The 26,494-nt window shown below is 38.5% G+C and overlaps 1 non-coding gene and 1 pseudogene across 1 annotated transcript; one reads left to right on the forward strand and one right to left on the reverse strand.

The window, feature by feature from the left end:
* Positions 1–10,882: 10,882 nt before the first annotated feature.
* Positions 10,883–10,989, reverse strand: LOC149018355 (small nucleolar RNA R71). Its single transcript, XR_016173216.1, has one exon. It is a non-coding gene; the product is annotated as a small nucleolar RNA R71 (small nucleolar RNA).
* Positions 10,990–12,365: 1,376 nt separating this feature from the next.
* On the forward strand, positions 12,366–14,903 carry LOC149018356 (uncharacterized; annotated as a pseudogene).
* Positions 14,904–26,494: the final 11,591 nt, after the last annotated feature.

Raw genomic sequence — 26,494 nt, forward strand, 5'->3', positions numbered from 1 at the left:
TTGAAATCTTGTCACTTGAGAGTCCTTAGGTTTCATATGTTGTTTGAGGTACTTCACTTTTGCTTATATTTTGTTTAAGCCACTGAGGTATTTTATTTTTGTATAATCGGGTATTATACCCTTCCTTGTGCAGTCCCCCTACTCTCAAGTCTCAACCAGCACACGGAAAATGTCTGCTGCAAGCCTAGCCCCATCTCAACACCATTACCCACTAGCCACTACGAGTCTACGACTAACACCCATGTAACCTAGCCTTTGTAGACAGAACCTAACCCATAGCTGCAACACATCACAGCCGCAAAACATAACCCCATTTTATTGCTCCACAGCATCTCTCTTCCTATGATTCCCAAGTTGACTTACTTTTTCAAGCAGAGATTATTTCAAATTCTAACACATCAGAAGGAAACGATTTAGCACATTAATACTTATAGTAGAAGGTCTCTTCATTGCCATATTATGTCTAATATGAGAAAGCATTTTCATGTTACATAAGATGGTAAGGCCAAGCCTCTCACCAAGAATAAAGAGGTCAGGACATACCATAGGTGGGTGGGGTGGGGGTTATGGGGTTGCAGATTGCAAGAGGGATGGGGTCTTGATCAAAAGAGGATTGGACTTGAGGATGAGTAAAAGAGAATGCAAGAGACGGGAGCAGTTGCTGACATGGGTGGGTTCTAGATCACATGAGAAGGGGATGCATTGGCGCTGGGCAGTAGTGGTAGTAGTGGCATTGGCAATGATAGAGGTAGCTATGATATTGGTTGGAATAGTGGAACTATGAAACTAGGTTTCCAAAATATAATTTCACAAATGGTAGGTACTCAGTGTACAAGTTGTTTGTCAAAACATTGGGTATCTCAAGTAGTACTTATGCACTTATTTTCTCTTTTTATGTAGTGGATTTCCTTTTACGTTAGAAGTGAGATTGTAATAAAATATGTTAGTTGGTATTGTAGGTACATTTTATGAATGATTCACTACAGATTGTTGTTTGCACTGCCCTTCTTTCATTTTTAGTAGTTTAGCGGGTATCAAATTGGTGGTGCAAAGTTTTCCCAATTATCTCTTGCTATGGACAAAGATCCCTTTGGGAAGGTAAGAATCTCTCACTCATGAAGTCTTGTAGGCATTCACTTCCTCTTCTTCTTCTTCTTTTTTTTTTTTTTTTTGGGGGGGGGGGGTCCAATTGTTATCTTATTTTTTTGTTGGGGTTTAGGAAGGTTGTTTTCCTATTTACTTTTTTTTTTTTTGGTTCGAATAGTCTAAACTGTTTTGGCTAATCTCAATGAGGCCCTAGTTTTCTTCTTCTTTTCAATGTGGATGTGAGTCTTGTGACTCTATATTGGCACATTTTAGGACTTTTTGGCTTGAACCATGGTTAGAGGTGGCTGCTGTATACATTCCATCACTATAATTATAGTTGGAAAGCAGAAGTGGCATAGCGTTTAAAAGCTAAAGAAGTTAATAGTGGTACATGATTTTTCATGGATGGTTGGTAGCAACTTGGAGCGGTTGGATGTTACTACTACCATGATAAAAGTGAGATGGGTTGGGTGTTCTTTGCAACATCTAGGAGAGGAAAAGAGGGATTCTCAGGTACAGCAAGTTTAGGGTAAATACGCATATTCTGGTATTTTCAATTTTACTTAATGGTGTTAGCTTTGAGGTTGCATTTGTGGTTGATTTTTACAAGGGTAGAAGATATAAGTGACTGCAAACCTTGGGTGTCTGTATGTAATTTTCTTGTTAATTATAGATTTAAAAAAAAAACCATATAAGAGTTATATTTCTGAATATCATATGATGATGCCTTGATTTGTCTGTTTTCACCAGGTCTCAATTTGTTGAAAAGGGTTTTCTAATTAAAGGTGTTGGTCTAAGGATCTCTCTCTCTCTCATTTCATGCTTTCTAGGAAGACTATATTTTCAAAGATTGTTGAATTTTAATTGTTATGGTTCTGAATACAAGCTAATGGTGCCCTCACATTTCTGTTGTCACTAAGGTTTAGATTTGTTCAAGATGGGTTTCTAGTTATATGATTTGGCCAAAAGATATCAATCTCTTTTTGGTTTTCTGCCCTCTTTGTAGGCTATATCTTAAATTCCTTTGAATTTTTTAAGTGTCATATTTTCCAAATATAATTTGATGGTACCCTTGTCTGTCGTCAGTAGAGTTTTGTTTTGTTCAAAATGGGTTTCCGGTTAAAGGTGTTGGTCAAAGGATCACTCTCTCTGATTGTATGCTCTCCAAGCAGACTATATTTTATGATCAATTAAATTTTATCACTATTACTTTTCCAACTAAATTTTGATATGACCTTATTAGTTGTCATTGAGGTTATGTTTTGTGCAAGAAAATATGGATTCTTTGTGTGACACTAAACATAATTTTTCATAAATGAATTGTGTAATGCAAATTGTTATGAGTATATATCCTCCTATGACAATTGATTGATGGTTATGTATGGTGGATGGTGTGTGTGTTTTTATGGGGGGGGGGGGGGGGGGAGGTGTATGGAGGGGGAGAATTCATTAGAATTATCTAAATATTTTGAAAGGTTCAGATCTTTGCGAACTTATGATATAAAAGTCGTGGTAAAACTGTTAGATGTGTTTCCTCTTCAGTTGGTTATTCGGTCGTTATATGCTTATTGTTGGGGGGAGGGGGGGGAGGTGTCATGGAGGGGGAGAATTCATTAGAAATATCTAAATATTTTGAAAGGTTCAGATCTTTGCGAACTTATGATATTAAAGTCACGGTAAAACTATTAGATGTGTTTCCTCTTCAGTTGGTTATTGGGTTGTTTGTATGCTTATTGTGGGGTTTTGTTGCAAAGCTGAGTTCCTGATTAGATACATGACTTTTGTGCTTTACAAACTGTTCTAAAATTTAGGGAGAAAAGAAAATGTTTCCTTTTGACTTTTTGGTGGGTGTATTATGTTTTGATTATTTTTACTCAGATTTGAGTCTGGAATATCCTGTTCACACTTAGAATGAGAGGTTTCTACTGCAGGCATTAATAACAATTATTTTAGCTGGAGTAGCACAGAACAAAAGGTGACCTTCTCTTGCTATCCTTTTTTTTTTTTTGTCTTTATTATTTCCTTTGGTTCCTTTCCTTTAATTGTGAAGAAAGGCTCAGTCAGGATGTAGTCAAGGAGGTAGGCTTAGGGGGCCAGCAATAAAGCTAGCCAAGACAGCTCTACCGCGAGCAAGTAGCCTTTGCCAAAGAAGGGCGTTGAGCTTACATGTTTGTTGCCTTGCAAAAGTCAGGGTTTTGCAAACTAATGCTTATGGGTATGGATTATGGAATACTCCCTGTCACTTATCATCCATTTCTTTATTTTTGTGTAATCCGACAACCCTGCTCCCTGACTTTTGGAATAACCCTATTGCTCATTTTATTCATTAAAAAAAAAAAACCTTGTTGCCAACTGCTGTAAGCCCAGCCCCATCTCAATGCCATCATCCATCGGCCACAGCAACTAACTCCCGTGAAACCTGAACCTTGCATACACAACCTAATCTATAGCTGTAACACATCACAGCTTCAAAACATAACCCCATCTCATTACTCACTGCATCTCCCTTCCTATTATTCCTTAGTTGTCTTACTTCCTCAAGCAGAGATTATTTCAAATTCTAACACAGAGAAGGAAAATATTTAGCACACTTTATACTCGTACACTAGATGCTTGATGTAATCCGAGGTCTGGGCCTGTCTTCTGAATCCTCTTCTGATGAACCAGCAGTAAATTAGGGTTGAACTTTGCTGTTTTAGGTTTGATTTCAGTTGAATTCTCAATGAGCAGCAGCTATTTAGGGCTTATAACTCTGCTGTTCTGGTCTGGAACTCGAGGACTGCAGCCGTATTGTATTTAAAACACTCAAGGATCCCTGTGGCTATGTCTGATTAGGTTCCCAACTCTTAGATCCAGAAAGGTCTAGAGTTGATTTGGATAGGGGTTTAGGGTTTGACTAGGCTATAATTATGTCTGAAACTAAAGGAAATATTCTGTTTTACACAAACTTGTAATTTCAGGAAATTTACATGTCACAGTCTGTAGACTTAGGTCTTCTAAGTTCCTAACGTGTATAAGACTCTACAGAGGGTAGCTGGGATTTAGGGGAAAGGGACTAAGGTTTTGCCAGGGATTTAGAGGGGGTATTAGGGTTCTGCAGAATTTTGGGTGAGAGGAAATCTACTCTGGTGCTGCAAGGTGGAAAGGGAGCCTGGGAGAGCAGGAGAAGGAATTGGGAATGGGGGTGGTGGTGGGGGGTTTTGCTTACTTGATGCTTGAAAAGAGGCTTGAAGAAATGTTGGAGAAGATCACTAATTAAAGTTTCTTCAATGGCTGCCAGAGGTGAATGAAGAAGAAAGAAAATCTGGAAATAGCCAAAAAAAATTGTAGAATATACACTAAGGCCGTGGGCTTCCTCCTAGGAGCCCACGACTTCCAAAGTCTTCCTTCAATTCTGTTTTCATCCAATTAATTGTTACACAAGGGTGTGGCTCTATTTTTTTTTTTTTTTTTTGAAATATATTAAAGAAGCGAGAACAATACAACAAGGCCTCTAAGGAGAGGACCGAAAAGCAGAACTAAGACCCCAGGAAACAACAATGAGCCTATTCTTTGGGGTGTCATCAACAGGGGGATGGGGAATAGCTGTCAGCCTAGAAGAGACATCAAAATGGATGGCACTCCAAATTCTATTTATGGATCGGGATTTGGAAGTCCATCTCCTAAGATTACGCTCCCACCAAAGGTGATGGATCAAGGCACATTACACTAGCTTACCAATCCGATCGCAAATGGAAGTGCTTGGAAAGGTTCTCAAAATCCAAGACCAATCTTGAAAAAATCCATAGGATCGCCTCGAACAAGGCCAGATGGAAGAAATGGCTTTTCCCCAGATAGATCTAGAGAAAGGGCAGGGAAAGGTGCTCAAGGTTCTCTAAACTGTTCCAACATAGGATGCAATTGGGATTGGTATGGATATGGCGGTCAATAAGGAAAGATTGGGTGGGGAGGGCAAAGTTGAGGGCCCTTCAAAGGGTAAGGGAGTGGTGGGGTATGTGGCCATTGAACCAAACCAGAGGGGGCCAGGGAGGCTTCGGGTTGTGGGGTTTGATGAGGTTCCAGGCGGAGGAAATGGAGAAGGTTTTTGAAGGGGAAGGGATCCAGACAATGAGGTCTCTTTGGGAGATAGAGGGGGGGGGGGGAGGGAGTCCCAAACCTGTGTGAGAATGGGGAGGGGGTCCAAGCGCCATTAGAAATGAAGCTAGACAAGGGAGTGGTTTTGGGGATACGGGTGTTGTAAACAGTACGGGTGTGGCTCTATTTATAGCCTTCCATTGAAGGAAAATTAAATTAGGCCTCAGAAAAAGAAAACCAACTTGCACTCAACTTAGGGGATCCAATTTGAATTAGAATTCCTTATTACACAACTAGAATTAACTTTCTAAACTGGAAAGGACATTAAGGAGTTCTCAAACCAATACAACTTGCAAAATAAACAGCCATCTTCCGGAAGGAATCCCACTTGAAAATACTCAGACAAAGACTCTTCAATAAGTTGTTAGCCAAGGGAGATCTGTCCTCTAACTGGGACTCCTAACCAGAGTGGGATTCTAACCACTAGTCCAGTCGAAAAAGAAAAAGTAGATGTTGGATCGTAAAATTATTCTTGACTCAACTGGACCCATTAGGACTCCAAAGGGGGTATATTTTGGGGCTCAAAATCTAAGGTGCCCTATTGTTGCCAACCCTGGTTACATCAACAGTGTATGGGCTTTTTTTTTTCCCCATTGCCAAATTATCTCTAATATGAGTAGGCAATTTCTTGTTAGGTAAGTTGAAAAGCGCAAGCTTCACACTAGGGATAGATTGGTCAGGTCATAGCTTGATTGGGTTTAGTTGATTGATGCAGGCCTTTGATCTGGGTCCACCCTCAGGATCCTCTAGTGAATCAGCAGTAAACTAGGGGTTGTAATACCCTATTGTTGAATGAATAGGTCTATTTCGAAAGTTCTAGGGCTGGGAATAGGTAGGGTTAGGTTTGGCTAGGGCATAGAAGCTAGGGTTATGAAATCCAAGTCTAGTCCTTTGCTGTAATTTTAATTTCAGAACTGAATGTAATCTTATGAATGAAATTGGAATTAAAGAAGCCAAGAGCTTGCAGGCATGGGATCCCATGGAGGGACCTTGCAGCTGCTATTTGTGAAGAATTTTGCAGAATTCTAGGACTCCATTGAGTCCCCTGCATCCTTTAGGTAAGATACCCCACCCCTAATCCAGCCCCTCCTCTCTCATCCCTTCCATCCAGCCCCCATCCCCTCCCTCAGGCCAAAAACCAGTATAAACAGGCCCCTCCGCCATTGCAAACCATCCTCCCCATTCCCCTACCCTGCAGCCTTCCCATACCCAAACCCTAGTTCTCCCAATCCCAATCCTAATCCCAATCCCTTTTGCATACAACTTTCCCCTTCCTTGCCCTACATTTCAACCTTGACCATAGTTCTACCAGCCCCCTAAATTTGGGAAGACCGAATCCTTTCTTCTTCTCCTAAACCCAAACCACCATATCCCTTTATTTATTTTCTGGAATTTTTTGAATTTTTTTAAGACCTAAAATTCAAGGTCAGATCTATGACAATCTAACCATTAGATCTGTCCCAAACAAACCTAATGACCATCCCTCTTAGTTTCATCCCAATTGGACCAACCAAACCCGAGTGTAAACTCTAAACCCTAAACTCCTTTGCTGCCGTAGATTCCCAAAAACCCTGAAACCCTAGCCATACTTTCAACAATAACTTTCAAACCCTTCATCCAAAACCTAATTTCATTTAGGATTACCTTCTCCAACCCCTACTTGACCTCCAACTACAACCCTCCCCTAGAAACCCTAATTTTCTAAGCTACTAGTTAGACTATGACTCATACTCACTTTAGGACTCTTTTGTATCTCACTTCAGAAGAATCCGAATTGAAAACCAAGAGTAGATATGGAATCCTTGCAGGAAGTAGACTACAACTAGGGGACTTTAAATTTGGAATCCCAACTTGACTAGGACTCTTCAATAACTCAACAAATGCCGACTCAAACTCAAAATAGAAGTAGATATCAGGTTCCACAAAATAACTGGACTGAACAGAACCCTAAGTTGAATCAACTGGAAAAGAGCAAAATAACCAAATGTACCCTTGTGGTGGCCAAAATTCCCTAGGATGCTGATAGTTTCATAAGTCACTGGTAAGTAGTAACCACCTTAAGCCTTCTTTGGGTGGTTTTGAGTTCGGTTCACATCAAAGCTAGGTTGGGTGGGGTGGTCATGGAGTTGCAAACTACAAGAGGAATGTGGCACGATGAAAGAGGATTGGACTTGGGGAGAGTGAAAAAATTGCAAGAGATGGGGTGCAGTTGACGTATGAGTGGCTTCTAGATCTCAAGGGAAGGGGATGCACTGGGCTGGGCAGTAGTATTAGTGGCAAAAATTGGCATGGGTAGGGGTAGCCATGTTACTTGTAGGTATACTTGGAACTATGAGATTAGGTTTCTAAAGTATAACTTCACAAATGGTTGTTATTCAATAGACAAATTGTCAGGTATCTCAAGTGTTATTTACACTTCTATTTTCTCCTTTTATGTAGTTGATTTACGTTTTTGTTAGGTTGAAGCTGTCATAAAATATTCTCGTTTGCATCATATGTACGTTTTATGGTTGACTTCCCTTCCCTATTGATTGTTCATTGCATTGCTCTTCTTTCAGTCTTGGTAGTTCACACAATTATCTCTTGATGTGGTTGAGGATCCCTCAATAAAGTTTTGGGTAAGCTTCTCTCATGCATGAAGTCTTGTAAGCCTTCAATTTTTTTTTTTTTTTTTTGGGGGGGGGGGGGGGAGGGCTTATTTAACTATTTACTTTGTTTGTCTCTTATTTTGACAGCTCATTTATTTATTCTCAGTTGTTTAGTCAGTATAAAATTAATGTTTCAAAGTTCAAAAATATTCTCTACTGTAGACGAGATAAAATTGAGAGTTCCTTTATTTATTCTCAATTGCTTAGGGGTAATTCTCTATCTCTCTGATTTTCTTTTACTTTTCAAGTAGACTGTTTTCATGTTCCATTGAATTCTATAAGTGATGGTGCCTTTTTTGTCAGTTACTGTTTAGGTTTGGATGTGTTCAAGTCTTCAAGATTGGTTTTTCTTAAAGGTTGGTCAAAGGAAATCACTTGCTCTTTGATTTATTGATATTTTAGTATATTGTATTTTTAGATTCTTTTGAATCTTATAAGGGTTATATTTCTGAATATAATCTGATGGTGCCTTGATTTGTCCCTTTTCACTAAGGTCTCAATGTGTTCAAATGGGTTTTCTGGTTAATGGAGTTGGTCTAAGTATTTCACACAGTCTCTCTCTCTGCGCTCTTTAAGAAGACTATGTTTTCAGACCCCACTAAATTATGATTGTCATATTTCTAAACATGATTTAATAATTACACCAAAGAAAAAGTATGATTCAATAATGCCCTTGCCCTTATGCTTCTTTTGTCACTTAGGATTTGATTTGTTCAAGATGGGTCTCCCAATGGGCTATATGTTAGATTCCTTTGAGTTTTATAAGTGTTATATATATATATATATATATTTGGATGTTGCCCTTATTTTTCTATTGTCACCAGGTTTTCATGTTCAGGTTGGGTTTCCGGTTAAGGGTGTACGTAAAAACATCACTCTCTTTTTGATTTTATGCTTTCTATGTAGACTATTTTTTATGATTAAGTAAAAGGCCAAGAGTTTTGACTCCACCCCCCCCCCCTGCGGCATATATAGAAAGCACCTTTTACCGGAGAAAAAAGAAGTTGGGGTAATACTATTGGGTTAATTTCCTTTTCTTTTGATTGTTGGATCCCTAAATGCTTACTTTTGGGTTTTTCTGCAAAGATGAGTTCCTTATTGATACATGACTATCATGGTATAATAACTTTTTTAGATTATGGAAAAAAAAGAAACTTCCCTTTTAACTTTTTGCTAGGTGTATTCTATTTTGATTATTGTTACGCAAGTCTGAATCATGACTTCACTCTATGAATGAGAGGTATCCGTTATAGACATCAGTAGCATTTTTTTTCCTAGCTGGTGTCACACAGAAGGGGAATTGATGTTTCTTGTGCAAGCCTTTTGTCGGTACTCCTTTCCTTTAATGTTAAAGAAATTGTTTTGCAGACTAAAATATGGCTGTGGAATATTCTAATCTTTTGTTACTTGTCGTCCATCTTTTAGTTTGCCAATTAAGTTTCTCTGTTTATTGCTTTTTTCAACTTCATGACTTACTGTGGGCTTACAACTGGTTGGTTTTCGCACGTGTCCCTAGAAAATCTAGTGTGTGCGTGTGCGAAGAGGTTTATTATGCATTTATCTGATCTCTCATTAGTTCTACTCCTTGCTTTCCTGGTTGTTAGGCATCTTGTTTGGTTAAACCAGTTTTGAGAGTGAGTGCCTTTTCATTATTCATTTATCTAATCTCTCATTAGTTCTTCTCCTTGCTTTCCTAGTTCTTAGGTGTCATGTTCATTAACTGATCTGTTCAATTCCCAAATGCCCTTCTTTCACTTCACTCCAAACTCAAAACGAGATCGTAATTCACCAAGAAGTGAGATGTGGTGGAAGGAGACATCTTCACATCCAAAAAGTGCCATGTAGTATTCAACAAATTAAATGAAGAGAGACATTTGCAGATATTGTGGTAATTATGTTCAAATAACAGAGGCAGTCTCAAAATTGGCTTCTTTCACTTCAACCACAACATCAAGCATAGTATCAACACCCTGACTCGATGATTTGTAATCCCACAAACTCGTAGCCCTCACTGTTGGAATAACCCCATTGCTGACTACTGTAAGCCCAGCCCCTTCTCAACGCCATCATCCACCAGCCACTGGCACTCATGGAACCCAACCCTTTTAGGCATAAATTAACCAATAGTTGTGACACATCACACCTGCAAAACATAACCCTGTTATCATTACTCACAGCATCTGTCTTCCTATGGCTCCTAGGTTGTTGTTGCATCTATACTCCCAAGTGCACGAGGTTGCTTAAGTAATAAAGAGGTAAGAGGGATATTGTTCCCACGAGGATCGAAAAGAGTCAAATTACGTACTAACTTAAAAAACACCTACAATTATCTAGTGATAAAAACTAAGGATCAACTACTAACTATACTAACGAATCACAAAGGAAAATACTAAGCAAATCGATTAACGAAAAAAATACTAGAGTTCCGATCTCATCAAACATGTCATAAATTATCAATCCCTCCCCTTCATACAATCAATTTACTCTCTACCCTTGCCGACAGGATTACTAAATTAGATCACCCCACCTATTACGTTTAAGGGTCCCTAACACATTAGATCCCCCCTACCAGTTACGCTTAGAGGATCAATTCAATGCATTGCATGAAATGTATAATCTCTAATAATGTCGGATAAACCGTCTAACCTGTTACACGTTAGATGTAATTTATCATTCTTTAACCTAGGTCAGCATGACTCATTTTTACATTATTGAAAACATACCACAAAATTCATGAACGTTTATCAAGCATTCAGACATTAAGAACAAAATTAAAGAAAACAAAGAGTAGAGAATTCTATTGCGTGAAAGAAAGACATCAATAAATTAATTCACGTAAGGATCCATCTACACTCTAGCAATAAAAGTTTAGAACATCATAAAAGAAGAAGAAGAAGTTAAGGGAAACATCACTCTAGAGGAAGAGAAGTAGAAACTCCAAAAGAAACTCTTCAAAATTTGTTCTCCACTCTTCTCCAAAGCTCGAAAAAACGTTTTTCCTAGAGTCGCCTTCCCTATTTAGGAATGATATCATTACTTTTGTGCAAGGCGATGGAGAATCACTCCATGAAGCATGGGAGCGGTTCAAGGATCTCTTGAGAAAGTGTCCCCACCACGGTCTTCCTTAGTGGATGACTCCACCTGATTCCAGATTCCACTAGGGTTCAGACTTTCTATAATGGGATTACTCCTCAGTTCAAATCAATTTTGGATGTAGCATCTGGTGGGTCAATCCATAATAAAAATTTAGATGAGGTGTATGAGATTATGGATGAGATGGCCACTGATCGACTCACTGCTAGAAGGACTAATGGAATCCATGAAGTGGATATCCAAGCTGTAATAAATGCAAAATTGAAGCATTGGAAAAGAAATTTGAAACCATGCATTGTCCAAACGTACAGGGAGTATATGTGATCATTGCGGTGGTGGTCAGACCAGTAATTTTTGTCAGTTCAATAATTTTCCTTCAACTTCTGAAGGTGCTAATTATGTGTCTAATTTTGGCAGGGTCAACCAATGGGAAATCCATACTCAAATACCTATAATCCAGTTTGGAGGAACCACCCCAATTTTTCTTGGGGAAATCATAATTAACAAGGACAGAGACCAGATGAAAGGGTAGAGAAATCTCACACAAATTTAGAAGATACAGTGGATTCTTTGGCAAAGTCGTCACAAGAGTTTATCAAAGTGTCTGAGGTGAGATTTCAAAATCAGGAAGCATCGATCAAAAGCCTAGAAAAGCAAATTGGGCAATTATCTCAACAGATTTCAGCTAGGCCTTATGGGGGTCTACCTAGCCATACTGAAAGAAATCCCGTGGAGAAAGCACAAACAATTATCTTAAGGAGTGGGAGAGAAATTCCAAGCAAGGATGAAACGACTAAAGAGGAAAGCACACTACATGAGAGCAACAAAGTACCATCTAATACTGCAGATAATGTGGTAGATTTAGAAGATGAAAAAGATGTTGCACCAATATCTATGCTGCCACCACCTTTCGCAGATAGATTGGCAAAGAAAAAAGATGACAAGCAATTTCTAAAATTTTAGAAGTTTTTAAGAAACTTTGAATAGACATTCCTTTTGCAGATGCTATCTCCCAAATGCCAAGCTATGCCAAATTTTTAAAGGAGATCCTAGCAAACAAGAGGAAGTTGGAAGAGTATGAAACAGTCATGCTCAATGAAGAATGCTTTGGCATCCTACAAAACAAGCTACCACCTAGGCTTAAGGATCCAGGAGTTTTACAATTCCTTGCATAATTGGTGGTTTAACTTTTGGTAAATGTCTGTGTGATCTTGGTGCCTCGATAAGTTTAATGCCATATTTTGTTTTCTTGAAATTAGGTGTTGGAGAGTTAAAGGGGACAACAGTCTCCCTAAAGCTAGCAGATTACTCCATCAAGCACGCCTACAGGTATTATTGAAGATGTGCTCGTAAAAGTGGATAAATTCATCTTTCCAGCCGATTTTGTGGTACTAGATATGAAGACTATGAAGTTCCTATCATCCTAGGTTGTCCCTTTTTAGCAACAGGAAAAGCATTGATTGATGTGCAACAAGGAAAGTTGATGCTAAGAGTGGGGGAGGAAAATGCAACATTCAACGTCTTTAAAGCCATGAAGTGTCCTAATGATCTATCTGAATGCTTTAAGATTGATGTTTTTTTCTGGTGAAAGGGAATCAGTGTAGAGACACATGTCTGATCCAGATCCATTAAAGCTTACATTAATTCATGCTTTTGATGAAGAACTAAGTTTGGAGGAGTTAAAAGAAGTCAAAAGAAATTGTGAACCACTTAGAGGCAGCTAAACCATGGCCTAGGCATTTAATTCCTCGCTTTGCAGATCTTATGATGGAAGGGCCTAAGCCTAAACCTTCAATTGAAGAGCCTCCAACTCTTAAACTTAAACCTTTACCTTCTCACTTGAAATATGTTTTTCTTAATGATAATTCACTTCCAGTAATTATCTCTTCTACGTTGACATTTGAGAACGAAGATAAATTTCTTAGAGTACTGAGGGAGCACAGAAAGGCTATTGGCTGGACAATTGCAAACATTAAGGGGGTAAGTCCTTCAATTTGTATGCATAAGATCTTGATCGAGGAGCAACACAAACCAAAAATTCAAGCACAACGGCGGTTGAATACAAAAATGCAAGAGGTCGTAAAAGCAGAGGTGATTAAACTTCTCGATGCAGGTATTATCTATCCTATCTCAAATAGTTCGTGGGTAAGCCCTGTACAAGAAGTACCAAAAAAGGGAGGCATGCCTGTACAATTGAATGATAATAATGAACTAATCCCTACTAGGACTGCTACGGGTTGGAGAGTATGCATAGAGTATAGAAAATTGAATGAAGCAACCCATAAAGATCACTTCACACTACCTTTTATTGACTAGATGCTTGAGAGGCTTGCCTGCCATGAGTATTACTGTTTTCTTGATGGCTTTTCTGTCTATAATCAGATTCCAATTGCACCGGAAGACCAAGAGAAAACAACTTTCACTTGCCCATATGGCACTTTTGCATATCACAGAATGCCTTTTGGTCTTTGCAATGCACCAACAACATTTCAAAGGTACATGACTGCTATATTCTCTGAGATGATGGAAAATATTATTGAAATTTTTATGGATGATTTTTCTGTCTTTGGGTATAATTTTGATGCATGCCTGAATAACTTACATAAGGTGTTGCAAAGATGTGAGGACACTAATTTAGTACTAAATTGGGAGTAGTGTCACTTTATGGTGCAAGAGGGAATCATATTAGGTCATAAAATTTATGTTGCTGGTATAGTAGTGGATAAGGAAAAAATTGATGTGAATTCTAAATTGCCACCTCCTACCAATGTCAAGCTAGTTAGAGGATTGTTTACAGGGATTTTCAACTTTGAAAGAACAACTAATTTAGTATGTGATCTTTTTTATATATGGGGCATTGATTTCATGGGACCTTTCCCGTTCTCCTATTCTAATGTTTATATCTTAGTTGCCATGGAATATGTTTCTAAGTGGGTAGAGGCAATTGCCACTCCCACCTCTGATGCAAAAGTGTCATTAAATTTTTAAAGCAACATATTTTCACAAGATTTGGGACACCTAGGGCCATATATACTGACTCAAGGGTACACAATTTAGAAAGCAATTTGACTCTTTGCTACAAAAGTATGGTGTCACCCACAAATTAGTCGCTGCTTAGCATCCCCAATTTAATGGCCAAGCTAAAGTCTCTAATAGGGAGATAAAGTGTATACTTGAAAAGACTGTGAGTAGCAATAGAAAAGATTGGTCCCTTAAGCTGGATGATGCTCTTTGGGCATATAGGACTGCATACAAGACACCCATAGGGATGTCACCTTTTCGGCTAGTTTATGGAAAAGCATGCCACTTTCTTGTTGAACTCATCAACTCAAACATAAAGCTTATTGGGCATTGCAATTTCTTAACTTTGATATGAATGCAATTGGAGCTAACCGTCATTTGCAGCTGAATGAGCTTGATGAGCTTAGAAGGGATGCATATGAGAACTCACGGATCTATAAGGAAAAGACTAAAGTGTGGCATGACAAACACATTCTAAGGAGACACTTCGAAGTTGGCCAACAAGTTTCTAAACTTCGTTTGTTTCCAGGAAAGTTGAAGTCAAGGTGGTCTGGGCCTTCCACAATTACCAAAGTGTTTCCTTATGGAACCTATGAAATTCAACACAACCAGCAGGAACCCTTTTAAGGTGAATGGACAGTGGCTCAAGCCATACCATGGAGAAGACTTCTTCCCACCAAAGTCCTCTATTGCACTAAGCAGGAATTATTTCAAATTTTAACGCATCATAAGGAAAAGATTTAGCACACTTACTAGTTGTACTAGATGGTGCCTCAAATTTTTTTATGGCCAAGTAATCTCTAATTTGAGCAGGCAATGTCTTGTTAGGTAATCTGGTAAGGCCAAGCCTCACTCCAAGGATAAAAAGGTAAGGCAGAGTAAGGGTAGGTAGGCGTTCATGGAGTTACACACTACAAGAGGGATGGGGCATTGACCAATAAAGGATTGAAGTAGGGGTGAGTGAAAGGATTGCAAGAGATTGAGAATAGTTAATGACATGGGTGGGTTCCAGATCTCACGGGAAGGGGTCGCATTAGCATGTGCAGTAGTATTAATGGCGGCATCAGCATGGGCAAGGATAGTTATGGTTCTTGTAGCTGTAGGTATATTTAGAACTATAAAACTAGGTTCCCAAAATAAAAATTTCACAAATAGTAGGTAGTCAAAAGACAAATGCACTTAGGAAGTAAACATTCTCCTCGGGGTGGGGGGTGGGGGGGGTAAGGAAAAAAAAGAACAAAAAAGAACAACTTGGGAAATGGCAACTTTGTACCCCAGGGCTCCCAAACAAAATCCTGTATTCTGAAGTAATTGAATTACTATTTGAGTACATCACATGGACAGTTAGGTGAATTAATTAATCCTTTTCTTTCCACTAATTTCTGTTTATGTGCTGCATTGAATTCAGGTAACCGGGGGCATTATTTCTTTCAGAAATGTGGCCGAGTGTCTGCAAAATTACGGCCTAGAGCAACTGGCTGAATTATCATTTAGGCTTCTGAAACTTCTAGCAGCTGGCGCAAAGTGGATTAAGAAAAATGTTGCTTTGGTTAATTTAATTTTACAGATACTGGTATCAACCTTCAGGGCTTCTCAAAAAGGAAAAATCTACCAACCACATGTTACTTTAGCATTTGAGGGCTTCTTTCAACTAATTCTAGCAATCACTGGTGGCTTCAATAACATGGAGTCTGGCCTCACAGCTGAGATAGGACTCAGAGCCATACTTATGAGCACACCGCCAATCATTACTTTCCAGAAGGTATATCAATCTTACTCTGACTGTGTTTGTGGGTGGCTGTGGGAGTTTATTGCTGCCACATTCTAAAGTTGGATATTTTATAATTTTTCGAACAAAAAAACACGGTACACCAACTAGGGCAAAGTTGTTGGGATGTTGCAGACCTTGTAATAAATCAATAAGTGCATCAGTTATGACTCCATTAATTACTCGGGGCTTTCTTAAATTCAAAGTTTAGTTTAACTTTTTGGAATAGAACATTGTTCAGAGATAGTCTTGCTTTCACCTTGAATAATTTCAGACTTCTAGCAACATGACATTAGTTTCATCTCGAGTTATTAAAACTTTCAGCAACATAACATTAGCAAAACGTTGAGATCAACTGCCTAATGCAGTTGGTAGAATTGTGGGGCATAAAAGCCCACCCTACCAGGTGGTCTTGGGTTCAACCCACTCGGTTCTCATCTTTCCTTCCTCCCAACAGAATAGCTATCTATCTTTGGAAAATAGCAAAACCTTCATCCTGACCATTGAACGTAGTTCAAAAACTTGGCAAAATCTAGCTAAAAACTGCTGACTGATGCCTCACGAACCAGTGATTCAACACAGTTTTGGTCATTTCAGTTAATGCCCTGTGATATTTTACTTCTATATATAGATGTGTCATTTATGGATCATTCGTGGAAGACTTCAAGCCTTTCTACCAACACTGCTATGTGGCTTCATTCAGTTGATCCATGAGTGGGATTGGGTCTCCATGTCATGATTAATGGCATTAGCCACTAGGATAGCCTGATGGGGTTCAACTTATACTCATGTGTCACCACACAATATTGTATTGTTGGAATTATGCCTTTGGTCCCTTTGACTTTGTGTTGCATGTACATCAATATTTTGTATCTCATTCATGGTGCATAATTTACTTGTATGTTTGCCTTTTCTTATTCTATTAACAAAACAATGTGTAGATATATACAACAGTGTCCAGCACTCCAGCCTATACCGCCAACCGGGGGTGCAAATCGGGACTGCAATGTAATCTGGCTTTTCTTGCAGTATAGAGGTTTACATGAAAAATCTCAGTTGTTGTTGTTAACTTTGTAGCTCCTAGCATGATTGTGTTACACACTTTTGCAGTCCTTAGACCATTTCTAAAGGAATGTGCAAAAACTTAGTATGCATGTACATATGGCAAGTTGTATTGTAGCATGTGAATGTTGATATTGAAATTATAGTCCTAAGTGTGTGGTGCTACTCTAAACGTGGAAAGTTTTTGGATTCCAAGTTTCATTGCAATCTACTATTAAACAGTTGAGGTTCTTTTGTTATTGGAAGTGTCACCATTTTGAAATCTTATGTGTGTCAGACTTCAATATTATGCCATATGCCATACATATAGAGGAATCCGTGCACATGGAGGGAAAAGGTTAATGTATCAGCAAGGTACTACATTTTGGTGAAACTAGGTCACCAACCGAAGCGAAACATGGGTTTGAAAACGGAAAGTCTCATATTTTGGTTTGGAAATTTCACTGAAATCTCAAAAATTTTGGTGAAATTTTGAAAATTTCAAGGGGTGGTACCATATAGGGCCTATGGCTATGGATATGGTGGCACATCTGCTAATTATAGTAGTATGTTTGCATATGAGTATGGAGATGGATCGGGTACATTATTTGTGGACTCCATCTTTGGATATCCATTAGGACTAGCACAACCAGTTATGCCAGTGACGGACTATGGAGAACTTTATCCGTATCGTGTCATGGCATGGTTATGTGACTTATGTCAAGTATTTAGAGTACTCCTCCATAGCTCAGGGGATAGATCCAACCCGGCACATATTTGTATATTGAATTCTGCTTCTTGTATGTTTTCCTGCATTTTAATGAAAATTTTAGTGTTGTCTTGCATAATATCCAGATTTACATTAGTTGAAATTCATGTTCTATAACACCACTTTAGGTTAGGTTTAGGCAAATATAACATTCCCAGTATTTATTGGCCTCAACTTAGGCTAGACACAAACCCCAATTACCCCTAGAAATTTGGGAAGGGGGGCAAAATTCGGAAAAATTTCGCTGGGTGGCGAAACGACATGTTATGCCAAAATTTCAAGGGTTTAAGATATATATTGATCAGATGTCTTATGATACCTATGCAACCCTTTGAATTTGTTATGAGTTTTTGGACATCTTGGGTAAACTCTCTACAGGTGAGAAAAGGGTGAGTTGTGTTGATGACTTGACAATGTTTCTGCTCTTCAAACCATACCATTTTCATTTATCTTTGAGAACTTCAGAGTGTAGATGAGAGAAGAAGAGGAGGAGAGCCATGATTTAAGATCGAGAACTTCATTGCTGGAGTCTTAACTCTGAAGTCTCTAACCATGAAGAATTTGTCTCATAAGCAATGTTTACAAGTAGAAACAAAATAGGAAAAGGAAAACATAAATGGATTAGGATTTAGGAACAAATCCCAATCCAGTTAGGACTTTGAAAAGCTGATTAACTCCATCGTGAATTAGCATTTGATGCTAATTCTTGATGGTATCTCATGGATAAGTTTGCCCTTTAAAACTCCCTGCGAGCTGGAGCATATATTTTGTCTATACCCAGCTTGTTACAATCAGCCCTTGCACCTCCTAGAGCTTTAGCAAATAAATCTGCCAGTTTTTCCCAAATATTGACATGACTAGGAGGTATCACACCTTGTCGTAGTGTTGTTTCTCACAAACAAAATGATAGTCCACCTTAATATGCTTGTTATATTAATGAAAGACTAGGTTGGATGCTATCTGAATAGCACCATGGTTATCACACCACAACTTCATAGGCAAATCATTAACGATCCAAGTTCTTGGAGTACTATCATACCCACATCAATTCTCAAGTAACCTGGCATAGCTTAATATGTTAGTTCGACACTTGACCTTGTCACCACCGTTTGTTTCTTACTTTTCCATGACACAAGATTTCCTCCAACAAATCTACAATAGCTTGTGGTCGATCTTGTATCAATGGGAACCCAATCAATTAGCATTAGAAAAACCCTCAACTTGTCTATAACCATAAACCATGACTAGTTTAAAGAAGTCCATGTCTAGGAGCTTTCTTAAGATATCTTAAGATGCGGTTAACAACGTCTTAATGAGATGCCCGTGGAGCGGTCAGAAATTGACTCACAACATTGATTGGAAAGACAATGTCCGGTTAAGTCATTGTCAGATAATTCAACTTACCCACAAGTAATCTATATTTCTCAGGAATGTTAGGGGTGGTCTCATCATCTGGCATTAACTTCAAATTGGTCTCTATGGGATTATGATAAGCCCCTTGTATCACGAGTCTACACTCGACAGCGTAGAAAGCAAATCCCTAAAATCTAGGGAAGGAAACGATTGGAAGATTTGAAGAGTCATATAACATTCAGGTTACTTTTTAGGATTAGATTTGAAGAGTCATATTACATTCAGGTTACTTTTTAGGATTAGATTTGAAGAGTCCTATTCGAATTGGGATGATTCTGTTGATTAATACCGTAGGAACATAATTGCTATAAATAGGGGGAAGGAAGAGTAAAAGAAACATGTTTTGAGTTATTGGGGAAGTTTAGGTGAGAGCTATTGCCTTGGGTAGCGTAGGATTCACCTCGCAGTAGTGTGTTTATTCTCGCTCAACTTTATTCAAAGTCCATTATTATTATCATCTTCTTGAGTTATTCCACCCAGGGGCGGACCTACTAAGGGGCCGAGGGGGGCCATGGCCCCCCCCCTGGATTTTTCAAATTTTTGATTAATTCCCTTAAATTTTGGATTTTTATATTAATCTTTTCATTTTCCCATTTTTCTCTTGTCACATGTGAAATGTCACTATTTGTCCCCCCCCCCCCCCCCAAATATTGAGAACAACTTTAAATGTAAAATAATAGGTATAAAAGTCATCTCTAGTTAAAAACTAACTCCTCAATTCCTATTTATTCTCCCCACTTCCCTCTCACATCTTTTCTTCCTATTTATTCTCATCTCTTTCTATAAACATGTGGACTAAAGGAAATTTTTGAGAAAAAAAATATTATTAGATATTCAAAATGTCATTTATAATTAGTAACTAACTCTTCAATTCCTATATTCTCTCATATCTCCTCTCTCCTCTCTCCTCTTTTTTTCCTATTTATTCTCTTATGTTTCTTTCTTCCTATTTATTCTTCCCTTTATAAGCGGGGTTAAAGAAAATTTGGAGAAAAATCTTCCCACAATTAGGTACTCTATTTATCAATTTATTTATTGTTCTTTTTTTTATTTGATTTTATATTCTTTGTTTCTTTATTTTGTCTACAATTTTGTTATTTGATTTTATATTATAAATAAAATGTCTATAGTTAGTAAGGTAACTAAGTACCATTGGTTGCATTTCCTATCTTAAAAATTTTTTTTGGTTTGCATGACATTTTAGGGTTGAAGACATGTGTATTTTTTTTTTTTACTGATGCTTTAATTTATCTACATCTTGTTGAAAAAAACTATCATTATCAATAATTTACCTATTTTTATCAAATATGTGTGGGCCCCACAAAATATATGTGAGTTTCCTTAATATAATAAAATAATGCATACGTGGGACCCTCAATGGGTCTTAAGGACCCATACAATATGTGTAGCGAAAAATCATTGGTGCTTTCCCAAACTTGACTCCATTCTCCCCCCCCCAATATTGAATCCCGGTTCCGCCTCGATTCACCTGTTAAGTTGCCTCATTGGTACTTAACAAATTGGCATAGAGCACGACGGGTAATGGTAAAAAGGAAGGGAACAAAGGGTAGAGGAATTAGAAACCATGGTTAAAGAGATTCAAGGGCAGGTAGGGGCGTAGCATACGATTGAAAAAGGGGAAAAGCCAATGATGAATTTAGAGAGGAATTGCGCTGTGCAAAAGGAAATCAGCCGATATCCAACAACAACGATGCCCGAGGAAATGCCGATGAGAGAATGGGTGAAAGAGAAAAATCGAGGAATTCTTCCCATGCATCTTGACATGCCAATTGGAGACGACCCATGGGATGGATACACACCGCAAAGATATTTTGATTTGAATAAATTAAGCAATGGAAACCAACCGCAACTGTGTGAGGGAGTTGCATTAGGGTGGATAGCGGAGTGCACCAACCATTACTATCATGGAAGAATTTGAAAGAGGCGTGATCCCGTTTAGTTCCTCACAGATGAAGACCCACAAGAAGCATGATCACCCAAAGGGGTGGGCACCTACCGCGATGGATTTGAGGCTCTAGCCGAGAAGAAGAGGAAGGGCGGTTGACAGGTGAATGAGGACGTTAGGGGAGGAAGGATGGAACCACACAGGGCCAAATAATGGATCCCGGAGAAGCAAAAACGCTGGAAAATGCAAGAAACCATGGGCCAACCCACCACCGACCTAGAATCAGCCCAACATATGTTCAAGGGCCCAACTAGCATTAACTCAAAAGGTCCAACACCAACCAGGAACCGGAACCAACAGGCAAACCCGCACCAACCCAAAAGACCCACCCCCCCCACGCAACACGGCGACGAAGCACGAACGATCGAGGTGGCTTTCGGAGGAAATCAAGGAAAAATGGACAAGGGTGTCGGGCGATGCTCTCCATACCAAAGGTCACGGCCGAAGAACCGAGGGGCGCACCCATGATGCCGATGAACGGATGTTGCCACAAATGACCACGAAGCCTTGGACTTGATGAAAGACCCGGGTGAACGAAACTTTCATCTTGAGGACAAGGTGAAACTGTTGGAGGGGAATATTGATAAGTGATAACTCTATTAAGGTTGGTAACTTTATACTTGAGATGGCTTGATTTAGGAGTATTCTTATTTAGTCTTAACATGTTGCATCTTGTTTAGTTCATTATTGTCACCCTTACATGAATTTCTCCAGATTTGTGGATGAATTTGACTGTTTCTCTTTCTCTTGAAAATGTAGGTGAATATTCATAATTAAAGAAGAACCTGTCCTCTAACTTTGTTGTAGAGTTGCTGCAGCATTGCTACAGCAATGGAGCAGAATATTCTCAGATCCAATTCAAATGGAAATGACAAAAAAGGGCTAACTTAAGTGGACAATATTCTTGTAAATACATGATGGTTCTCAGCCGTTGATATCAAAGGAAAATGTTCTAATCCTACAAGCCAATTTTAACTAGCACTTTTGGGGGAAAAGAAGGGTACAAAGGAGGCAAAAATGTGGAAGGCAAGGGAGGGGAGGAAAAGATGAGACTCGGCTAAAGCTAGGGGAGGTAGAGAACGAATGCTGGAGCTCTTGTGGAAGCAAGGAGCTGTTGGAGTTGCTGATTTGCTGGAGAAGAAGGCTGGAGCTCGTGTGGAAGCATTGAAGTTTTAGTTTCTTCTTGTTTTTATAACTATATCTTCTTACTTTCTAGTCTCATGACAACTATACTTGGTTTTATGTATTTGAATTCTGTTATGGGCTAAATCTTTGATGTGTTGGGATGATAGTAGTACCTAAACCTGAATTTTGAGATGTAACTAATCATGTGTTCTTTAGTTTTATTGCAATCCACTTTACTGTCAATGAATTCAGTGTTATATTGACTAATTTCAGTTCTTGAATGATCTTTCTTGGATGAATGTTATGATTTCATTAATTGGAAAATTAATGGAGTCTATGTGTTTGTTGAATTGTGTGAGTTAGCATAATCTTTAATTAGGTTGTGTTAGTTAGTAGGTTGGGTAGGAATACTCAATTACCTCACATTACCATTGATTGGATTGGGTTTAAATTGCATTCATATATCAATTCTTCATAGGAATATGCAGATGTTGATTTAGGATGCTAGCTTATGTATATTGGAAAATACCATATTGCCATTCATTCCATGTTCTTGATATATTTTGGGGTTGTAGTATTACTTTAGTATTTGCATTATAAAATTCAGGGGAAGGGAAGCTTGACTCCCAACACTCTTTTCACTCACCAAGTTCCCTCTATTGCTTAATCTATATTTTAGTTCCTTAGTTTTATTACCTGTCACTTGGTTATTTAGTTAGTCAATCACAAATCAATATTGTTAATCTTGTTTAATTCAATTTTACTTTTACATTGAAAGTTAATGATATATTCTCCATGGGATCGATACTCTACTTATCATTTATTACTTGATTGCGACACGTGCACTTGTGTAACATCTTGGTACACAAGCAACAATAAGCCCCTTGTATCACGAGTCTACACTCAACAGCGTGGAAAGCAAATCCCTAAAATCTAGGGAAGGAAACGATTGGAAGATTTGAAGAGTCATATTACATTCAAGTTACTTTTTAGGATTAGATTTGAAGAGTCATATTACATTCAGGTTACTTTTTAGGATTAGATTTGAAGATTCCTATTCGAATTGGGATGATTCTGTTGATTAATATTGTATGAACGTAATTGCTATAAATAGGGGGAAGGAAGAGTAGAAGAAACATGTTTTGAGTTATTGGGGAAGTTCAGGTGAGAGCTATTGCTCTTGGATAGCTGTAGGATTCACCTATTGCTAGTAGTGTGTTTTGTTTCTCGTTCAACTTTTATTCAAAGTCCATTATTATTATCGTCTTCTTGGGTTATTCCACCTTTGTTAAGTTGCCTCATTAGGGTACTTAACAGATTATCTAAGGGTTTGGGCCCTAGCATGCTAGTTTCAGACAGTAGATCTATCACATATTTCTGTTGAGATAAAACGATGCCTTTCTTTGATTGAGCAACTTCGAAGCCTAGGAAATTTTTTAAGTTTACCTAGGTCCTTTGTCTGAAAATTTTCTTATAGGTATGTTTTCAACATGTCACTTTGATGTGAGCCAGGATCTAGTTTAATAAATTGATTCAAACCCTAGGTTTAAATCCATCATCAAGATCCTTTTTGAGTGAATCAGCAGTCTACGAAGGTTTAGAATACCCTAAGGTTATAAATCAGGGGTGGAGGGAGTGTTCTAGGGTTGAGGATGGGGTAGGATTAGGTTTTGCTATGGTTTTGAGTGCCAAGTTAGTAACCTTGCAGAATTTTTAGTTCAGAGCTGAATTCAAAACTCTAGGCTTTAGAAAATTAGGGTTTTAAAGTTATGGTTGAAAGTATGGTTAGGATTTCTAGGGTGTTGGGGAATTTAGGGTTTAGACTAGGATTTGGTTGGTCCGATTGGGCTGAAACTAAGATGGAAGGTCACTAGGGTTGGGGGGATGAGACTCGTAAAATTTGGGACAGGTCTAATGGCTTGATTACTGTAGTTCTGACCTTAAATTTTTGTTCTTGGAAAAAGTTGTAAAATTCCAGAAAATAGAAAAGACCGATATGGAAACTAGGGTTACTATTTTAAGGTTTTGGGGAAAGGAGAAAGCTGCGGATGAGGGAGGAAGAAGGAAGAGGGTAGGGGTAGGGATGGGATCTGGCTGTACCTGGAAAAGAAGGAGTCCGGATCAGCTCCCCCAACGGGGAGCACAAAGTGCTCCCCCTACGCTTCCTGACCACAAACATCAGTGGGGCCCATGGTGAAAAACACTTATTGGAGAAAATAAAAAAAAAGTTTTTTTTTTCACCAGTGGGACCCACTGATTTTTGTGGTCAGGAAGCCATGGGGGAGCACTCTGTGCTCCCCGATGGGGAGAAGATCCAAAATAGGGGCCTTAAACAACATTAAACTGCAGAATTTCATGCACAAACACAGCCACAAGTTCCCTCATAGGGAACCCACGGCTCTTCACTTGCTCCTTCAATTCTTAAATTTTATTCATCAAACTTAATCTCCTTGTTACATTGTAAAGAAACTTATTTATAGGCTTTGAAAGGAACTCACGCTAGGAACCTATTTGAGAAGACACCTAAAACTAAGACTCCTACTTGACTAAAGACTCTTACTCATACAAGGGCTCTACCATATTTCACTCTAGAAAGATTCAAATTGGAAACTAAGACTAGATATGAAATCCTAGCAAGTAAGTAGACTGAAACTAGGGGGGGGGGGGCTCATAACTCAACAAATAATGACTCAAAACTAAAATATGAGAAGGAGATTTAGGGTCCCATTAACATACTGGACACAACTAAACCCTAAGTGGACTAATTAAAAAAAAATCACAAAATTACCAAAATACCCCTATGCTTGGACAAAATTGCCTGGGTTGCTGGTAGAGCTGCAGGATACTATTAAATTCCTGGGGCCCTCTTTGGTTGGCTTGGATCTGGTTTACATCACAATTCCCAACTCATCATCCACTATAATAATTGATGTCGTAAACATAAACTACAAAAAATATTTTCCTTGTGTTTTGAGTGTCAAAATAATACAAAATGATCACTCACACTGTGTCAACCCAATCTTGAACATAACTATAGTGAACCATCTAAATCATGCCTTAGGCGATTGTTTCAGGCCATATAATGATTTCTTGAGTAAACAAACCATACATCTCTCATCCTGAGCCATAAACCTAGGAGGTTGCTCCATATATACTCCCTCATGAAAGTCCTCATGAAGTAAAGCATTCTTCACATTCAACTGATACAAAGATCAATGATTGGTAGCAGCAAGAGAAATCAATATTCAAATAGAAGTAAGCTTGGCCTCAAGCGAGCATGTATCCAAGTAATCAATTCCATATACTTGAGCATAACCTTTAGCAACAAGTGTGGCTATTAATCAAGCTAGAGGACCATTTAGATTTACTTTAATGGCAAAGACTCACTAACAACCATTAGCAGCATTCCTTGAGGGCAATGGCACAAGATCCTACATCTGGTTTTCTTTTAAGATCACTAACTCATTAATCAATGCAACAGTCCACCCAAGATCAAATAGAGCCTCCAAAATAGTTTTAGGAAGAGGACAGTTCTCAATGGTGGACAAAGAGGTTGTAAAACAAGAGGACAACCAGAATAGGAAACTTCAATTACCTTTATGTAGGGCGCTTGGTATGTCAAGATCGGAAGAGGGGGTTACAACTCATGCTCTTTAGATGAACATGGTAATGAGGTAAAGCCCATGGGAGCAGTGGGGGCAATAGTTGGTTGCGGATGGCTAACATAAACTTTAACGATGGCAGGCGGTGGGGTGGTGGCAGAGTTGAACCCTGAGGAAACACATTTTGAAGAACTAATATCGACAAGTCATCATTAGGCTTGGTTAAACTAATAGGTTCATCAGAGTAAGGAGTCGATACATGGAAAGAGATATCAACATTAATAAAATATTTTTGTAATCAGAGAAATAACAATGATAACCCTTTTGAGTATGAGAGTATGCAACAAACAAACATTTAATAGCGTAAGGTTCTAACTTAGATTTCCTAGGACGATGATCATGAATAAAACAAGCACTGGAAAATACATGGGGAGGCAAGGAAAAAATTTCGGTCGAAACCTGGATTTTGCCCAAGCAAAGGCTGAAATTTTCAAGTTTCAACCGATAGTTCGGTCAAAATTTGGGATTTCCCCCCTAACATTTCGGGCCTTATATGGCCTCAAAATGGTCTAGATTCTTGCCTCCTACGGTCCTACCCATTGTAAGTGTAATGAACACAATGGAATTACTATTTTACCCAGAAAACAACTAAAAAGTTAACATTCAAGTATATACCACCGTATGACTAGAAACATAATTCAAACTATGATACTTAGAACTTAAAACTATGATGCTTAGAACTTAAAACTTACAAGTTACAAGTTAAAACTAATACGTGTATGCCCGAGCTCGTTGATCTACTTCCCATACCAAGCACAATACATATCT

Source organism: Hakea prostrata, chromosome 4, assembly GCF_041222555.1.
Source record: "Hakea prostrata isolate BN-2017 chromosome 4, UWA_Hpros_2, whole genome shotgun sequence".
Lineage (NCBI taxonomy): Eukaryota > Viridiplantae > Streptophyta > Magnoliopsida > Proteales > Proteaceae > Hakea > Hakea prostrata.